This window comes from Seriola aureovittata, chromosome 17, assembly GCF_021018895.1.
Source record: "Seriola aureovittata isolate HTS-2021-v1 ecotype China chromosome 17, ASM2101889v1, whole genome shotgun sequence".
In the NCBI taxonomy this organism is placed as follows: Eukaryota; Metazoa; Chordata; class Actinopteri; order Carangiformes; family Carangidae; genus Seriola; species Seriola aureovittata.
In genome coordinates this window covers 9013731-9021850 of record NC_079380.1, presented here as the reverse complement: position 1 = coordinate 9021850, position 8120 = coordinate 9013731, and positions in this window count along the sequence as shown.

Below are 8120 nucleotides of genomic sequence, written 5' to 3'. Positions count from 1 at the left end.
CTGAATGGGTCTCAATACTAAGCAGCTAGATTAACCTCCTGAATTCGCCCCCCGAAGCCAATCAGAGTTGTCATTAATAATTTCCTCTGAAACCTCAAGAATTCTCGACACAGAAGGTGAGGGAAACCAAAAATTAAAAAAAAAAGATAATGCTAATAATAATAGCATGGGATGAAGAACACAGATCACAGATTACCTCCGAAGTCCCCAGGTAATATTTTGTGTCCTGCGTGAATGCAGCTTTAGATTTAACTTCTGTTGTGAGCTGACTGCGCATGACATTCAGACACTGCTGAAGCTTGAATTGTTTTTGTGATGTTGTCACTGCTGTGTCATTTTTTTGTTTTGTTTTAAGGCTAATCCATTTGTTTGAAGCAGGAAACACTGAATTTGAGCATTTATTCTGGAGGAGGCAGAACAATAATTAGACACATGCTCCATCAATTCAACCAGACGTGTTGAAGAATTGACAAACTCTTTCATTTGAAGAGAGTCCATTAAAGCTTTAACTAAGTCTAATGGACCCTGTAATCTGTGCTTCACATGATGTTCTTGCTCAAAAGTATTGCAAACACAAACTTGTAAGGGAAGTTCTGTGAATAATCGTCGTTCTTTTAACTAAACATGTCTTATCTTTGTTAAATGCGTCACAGTGATGATGCAGCTCAACTGAACATTTTATCCATGTGGAGACAGACTCTGGATTCAAGATGTTTTACAAATGTATTCAAGTTTCTTATTGTTATTAGAGGGAATTTAATGAAAATCTTTTATAATATAATATGATTATCTAAGGATAACATTTCAGTATTTAGAGAATGAAAAAGCTCTGTGACTTCTTCCATAGGTGTTTCACTTGCACTGTTTAATCCCCCGCTGTAGGGTTGTAAATTGAGCAGCCCCATCTAGTCACTCCTCGACTAATGTACAAATGTGACAATGTGACCTTCCATATCAAGGAAATTAGATATTCACTTGCATTCCGACTGTACTCCTTCAGTTCATGTCCGATGGCCAACAGCAGTATTTAAACTGTCATTTGTGATATTCTCCATTAATTTTTGATTAACCTGCCAATGCCGTCTGCAGCTGCCCACTACTTAGTGAGCCATCAGCAGACATGCCAGTTTAGCAATAGGCTCAACTTTATCTCAGCTCAGTCAATTATAACTTTTCCCCCAGAATGCTTAGAGCGTGATGACATGGCACTGAGAAAAGACTCCCACGCCCCTGCCACTCTGTAATACCCAGTGAATACTTTGATGTGTTATCCGTCCTGTATCTGACGACCTTCCATGTAACTCCTGCTGAACAACATTATGGTGAAAACTTTTATTTTGAGCATCTTGACAGAATGCAAGGAGGGAGGGAAATGGCAGCTTTCAAAGTTGTGCACATCTTTACTTCGAATGCTTGTGCTCATTAAATTTTTATGCTTTGCAGTATCGAAGGTAACCTACATCTGCAGTGTCGCACATGCAGTTGTAGCAATGAAAAACACACCGTTCATTAATGTACTTAATTTTATTTATTCGTCATTATGAAAGAACAACGTGTTTGTTGGGTAACTAAAAGCTGTCTGACTGACCATTCTAACCTTCAAAGTAAATACCAAAGAAGCTGTTGTAAATGTCATGAACTTTCAAAGACTCTGAGGTAAAGTACACCTCTGCCAGTAGTTAGAACTGTGTAACAGTGCACAGTATAATCTATTAACACGGAGCCCGTTTATTTTACTTTTCATTAAACAGAAAGAAATAACAAAGCAGTATTCAAATATGTGTTTTGCAGTCACCTCTTGCAAACTCCATTGCTGTAGAGGTCTTTTATAACGCCTGCCTTGAAAACCAATTGAAATTCTACTGAGGCGCCAACCCTGACGCTTCACACACTTTACAAGCTTGTGTCTGTAATCTCTGTATTGTGGGGACGACATCCAAAGAAAAACAGCTGCAAATGTGCTGTGTCCCAGAAAGCACAGTAACTATAGACTGTCTCAAAAAAATATATCAATAACATAAAAATGCTCAAGTGCAATGATAGAAAAAAAGTAAAAAAAAAAAAAAAAAAAAATTGAATATTTATCGGCTTGTTTTATGCATTGTACCAAGTTTGCTGCTATTTGTTTTCTGATGTCACTTGAAATTTCCAGATGTAATGAGAGCAGATCGCAAGCTTGTTTCTAACCGGAATATGCAGCTTCACCGAGAAGACTTTTTTTCCATTTGGGAGACAGTGTTGAAGTATTTATATCGAGACATCTCCTTGTCCCCTCCTAATGAGCCAAAGCCATGGAGGATAATGAGGATGTTCCTTTTCTCCAATGGACAATGAGAGGAGCAGACTTCCCTTTAGATGATTTGAAACTTGGCAGCCAGAAGCCCCTCCAGAGGAAATCTCATTAAATACTAAAATGGCATGCGAGCTAACCTCTACCTGCATCAATGCACCTTTTGAATATGTCATCCTGGTTTTTCCAGGAACATGCTCTATCACTGAAACATGTTCTATCACTGGGTATCATACTTCAAGCTGTTTCTCCAAATTAAAAGATGTATAAAAAAAAAAATGGATTCATTTCGTCTACAGGTGCATGTTGGTATGTCCTCATGCCGATGTCTCTGCAGTACCGCTTGATGTAATGCACCTGACGAGCTCTGTGCCATACTAATGAAAAGTTTCCCATTAAAGGAGCCATGCATTCTTCGGGGGAAAAAAAAGAACAATGCAGCCACACATGTATACACCTACTGTATGTGCACACACACACACACACACACCACTAACCAATGTGAAAACCTTTCCCCTCACCTCATTTCCTCTGGTCTGTTGAACATTTGCTGCTTGCCTTACCTTCAGAAAGGTCAAGTGCAGAACAGGTCTCCAGGCACACAGTCAACTAATTAAGCAGTGGTGGTGGAAGATGCATACCAGCTCCTGGGATACCACAGCGGTCGGTAGCCACCCTCAGGGGTAACGAACATATTGTTTCACATGCAAGCCAGGTAAGGATTTGCATTACATTGCTCTCGTGCAAAACATAAAATAAACATTGTGGCAGGAAAGAAAGTGTGGTAAGAAAGGTCTTTTAACTTACTCTTCCTGTTTACAGGCCCAGATCAAGCATCTAATACTAAATGTTGTATGTACAGAGGTTTTGAATGGTTTGTCTTTTTGTCAGCTGGTATATCATTGAAGCAGATGTTACTTGATAAGAACTTTGATACCACTCACATGGACTATTTCTTGGGCCAGCCCATAAATCCTTGCAAAATGGACATTTACTGTCTTTACACTACGGTTTTTGAATATTCAAATGTGATGCAACGTGTTCATTAGTGAACTATAAAGGAGCAATTTGTAAGTTTTGCCATTGCCATATAGCAAACATTAACATTATTAGCTGTTTACTTACCTTACTTACAAGTTCATCACGCATCAAACTTCATTCTTTTATCTGTCTCCAGCAGTTGAACTCTCTTATTTGGTTTCTATCACCTCCTCTCTTGTACTGAGGATAGCATGCTAACCAGCTAGCCCTGATTCAATTGAACCGCCTCGTCACTTTCTGATAGCGAGTCCGCCCTGAAGTAGAGCTGCTCAGAGGACGTATTATAACCTCATGTTTTGCTGATGGCTGAAGCTCTTGGCAAGACTTGTAGGTAAACAGCTGTTAATGCTAATGTTGGTTATGTAGCAATAGCAAAATTTACAAATAGATCATTTAAAAGGGGCTGGTTTTGAACTACTCTTAAAATTAATACCTAATTTATTATTTATCAGATCTTGTTACTGATCAGTAATTCACTATATCAGTAAATTGACATATAGATTTTTGTTAAGATAACAGCTTCCCAGTGCTGCTGTGTCTAGAACGGTCGAGTCATCTGCTAAATAACATTATATTCAAACACTGTTTCACTGGGGGGGGGATCTAACTACAGGACAAATGATAACATCCAAACCGTTGTGGTAGCTGCAGTTTTGCCAGTCAAACAACTGTTCCGTGTTGGCTGGGCGCTGCACTCTGCCCGCTGCCTTCCATTTAAATGTGGGATCACAGAGGAAGTCATTTCAGTGCACAGGACTGCGCCCAAGGGACACCCAGAGGAAAAGAAGGGGTATGCAGTGATAACAGACACCCTCTCCAGGACGCCTGATAAATGGAGTCAGTCTGAGTCTGTAACTTAGATAATTAAGTCCTTATTCAACTGAGGGAATGTGCCCGGCAGTGTGTTCAGAGGAGTAGAACACAATAAGGAGCTCTGCCAAATGACCACCACTTACACAAACTTTCACACAAACCCGGAGCCCGCTGGCCTCAGCTATAAACAGCTCAACATTACAGATCCTGAAGCTTTTAAAATCCCAGCAGGTGGTGAAAATGAATTGTACTTCAGTCTAAACAACACTGAGAGTTCACTTAACTACTAATGGGTGAAAAAGGAAAAGTACGCAAGTAATCTGAGTGCAATTACTGCTCATCACTGAGCTGCCGGGCGCTGTCAACTCCACATAAAGGCGCAGCTATTTCTTGTTTACTTCATACATTTTAATGGCACAGGAGCCAGATATCTCTAAAATGACATGACGATGTCAGAGTTTCCATGAGTATGCTGTCTTCACTTTTATACTAATGGAATATGAAATACCAAACAATAATCTTTGTTGTATAACCCTGACCACATCAGGCATATGAGCTATTGTGGGCATGATAGAATAGCAAAAGGTCTGCAGAGACACAGTATTTAAGCCCCCATAGTCTCTATGTTACAGCTACATATCACAAGAATAATGCTTCTGTTTGTGCTTGTGATTGATACCGCACATTTGCGTTGCTTATTCAGATGTAATTATGAATGTAAGGTTGAGATTTATGACGGCATCTTTAATGAAATGGAACCATAAAGCTGTCGGGATTGTTTTCAGGGAGTGAATAAAATGCCATCAGTGCCGCAAACATGAATGGAGGACGTGCACTGCTGATATAATGCCTCACTGAACCATAAAGTGTAGGTATTTTGGAAAAAAAAAGAAAAAAGGGTGAATCATTGTTAAATGTAAGTCTCTGTAATTAAGGAACTAATGCCCTTACTTTGGAGAACAGGAGACAATAATCAGAGCAAATGCAAAGCCACTGAGATTGCTTCTATCTGCCTGGGATAGATTCTCAGAGCGAAATTATCATAGATTGCAGCGAAGCTCGTTGCAATCACACTTGCCCTGGTTTAGTGTAATGTGACTTATCAAAGCAATTCCATAGTGTTATTACTTTCATGCTTTCAGAGAAAATGGGCTCATTCAGTCACTATCAGTCCAACTCCTTCTCTTATCTTTTACTGTCTCCGCTTTCAGCCGCCCTCAACCTCCGAAATATTTTAAGATATTTGCTGCTCACTCCAGTCGGTTCTCTGCTCTGATTTCACTCTCCCATATTTTACCTTTTTGAATCTATATGTCTGTAGATGATGAAGAAAGAAAAATATATATGTGCCAGAAAACAGAATAAAGTCGTCTATATTTAAATTTGGAAAAAGAAAAAAGGATTTTAGATTTATTGGTTCTTTGAAGTATCATCAGTTTCTGTCCCTTTAATAAAATGCTACAGCCATTAGTCGCTTAGCTTAGCTTAGCTTAGCTTTGCACAAACAGCTAACTTGGCTCTATTAAAAGGTAAACTGTTGCTTATTTAAATTATACAAAAACTGCAGGGTAAGAATGGCACATTATTTTGGACTCTTTGGTTTTGTACAGATTAAACAAACAAGATATCTTTGTTAAGCCATGAGCTTTAAATGTGCTGCAAGCTGAACCTTTTACCTTTGACAGACCCAGGGTAGCCACTTCCCCCTGCTAAGCTACGCAAAAGCTATGCTGCAGTAACTTCATATCTAACAAACAGATACGAGAGTGGTATCAAACTTCTCATCTTTTGAAAAAGAACTATCCCCAAAATAAACTATTCCTTCAAGAAACAATGTACTTAAACTGATGAAATTTAACTAAAGAAAGAAACAAAAGAATAGTAGATAATGGTAAGCTATATTACACTTTGAGTGCAGTAATAAATAGCCCCAAATGTAATAAAGAAAAGTTCAGTAGAGAAAATGAATCAGTCGTCAGCACAAGAAGAGTTTTTAATTTAGATTTGAGAGTGGCTGAAATTGAAGCTGGGACTCATTTAAGATCATGAGGAACTTCGTTATAATGTAGCCTACCCAGTTTTAACAAGAGAGGGAGCTTTAAGCGTTAGACAACACTAAATGAAATTTTGAGCTGTCAGCATGAAACTTGTGCAAGGCTTCTAACACCGCAATGAGATTAATCCAGTCTTAGCGAAATCAAATGTCTTTTCTGTCAGAAAATTATTAGCATCCCAGAGTAGACATAAGTGAGCTGTCATCACACACACTTGCCTCATTTTGGCATCTTTCAAAATAATGTGCTAGGAGAGAGAAAAACTGAAATGCGTGTTAGTGCACCTTTAAAACAACAGTCTACCAGCCTGTCATCCTCTTGATAAATTAGAGAAAATCACCTACTGAACATTTACCTCTGATTTTAGCAGTTCTCCTCTAGTGGAGGTACAGTCATTTACATCTGAACGACTTCACACACAGCCTCCAAATCGGAGAAAAAAAAAGGTAAAAGATGTAACAAGGCTCGTCTCTTGTGTCATCCTGTAAAATGGGCACAGCTTAATGGCTTGTGGTTGGCAGAGACACTCTAAAGCTATATGAACGCAACAAAAGAATCAATCTGAAATGCATGACAAGTTGCACAACATGGGTTGAAAATGTAAGAGGATTATTAATGTTTACTGACATAACTGGGACTTACAGTGAGCTCCATTGAAGTTGTCAGCCTTTGTGTCTCACACCATCAAAGTTGTTTGACGACTGAATTATTAAAACTGGTCCATCAACAATATTCAGTCCAAACTAATTTGGTTAAAGATGGCAGTTTTATGCACAGAAAGTACACTATATACGATATCGAGGGCACATACTGCGGACAACTTGGTGTGCTTTGGTGATGACATGACTCTGAAATCAGAGTTTAGACCGTCATCATTCATTTAAGGACGTGTGAATTGCAGAACACTTTTCTGAACTCCTCGAAGAACAAATATATTACATACAGAAACAAAAAAAAACATACTGCAGAGCTGCAGCTTTGCATTTGATTTTTTACCCCCCGAGTCTGTGAAAGTGATTGTTACGATGTTAGCATCAAATTGCCACTATCTGTGTTGTCTGTAAGTGTCGAATGATGGCCTGTACCACACAGTGTCAAGAACAAGCATGTGCAATTCCTGTTTACTGCTGATTTTCTTTTTTTTCGTCCTATATCTCAAAGTCATGCGGGTGCTTTGACACAGATCGACAATGTTGCTTGACTTTTAAGTGAATGCCTTTTTCTTTTAGACACGCCGTCGCTTCCACGCTTCTTCAAGGTGCTGAAGCTGAAGGTTTCCAAATGTGTTTTTCTCTCACTCACAATAAATGACTTGTGCGCTGCATCCGCCAGCAAGAATACAAACAGAGAAATGTTCTGATGGCACTTCAAAATTCAAGGACATCACAGGATTTTTTTTGCAATTTTAGGTGATTGAAGTACGTATCACATAATTATTATTACTGTCACCTATTTTCAAAGATTGTATGATATGTTAGGTTTGTTTTTCCTACTTTTTCGCATAGCCAGTGGTCTCAGTTCTGGGTTTGGTGTGACAATAAACTTTGAGAGAATGAGTTGAGCTTGAAAGTTCAGAGTCTTGTCGAAGCTTTCTGTATTGGTGCATTCATGTACTTATGTAGTTGGAGTTTGAATTCAAGAATGAAGTAACAGCGGTTGAACAAATTTGCAGGCTTGTGTGTAACAGTGGCAGAATGATAAATAGGAAAAATAAGAAAAAAACAATAAGGAAAAAAATGATGTGAATTCAGTTGTGTGATTTTGATACTGTCTTGCATTATGCAAGTTGACCAGCTCAGGATCTCTGGGATTTTCATTCATTTTGGATGATGGAGTCTTGTCCAGAAAGTCACTGCTCTGGCCAAGAAATAATCCAACTTGTCATTTTTATAGGTGGGTTTTTGTACAGATTCAACAAGCAA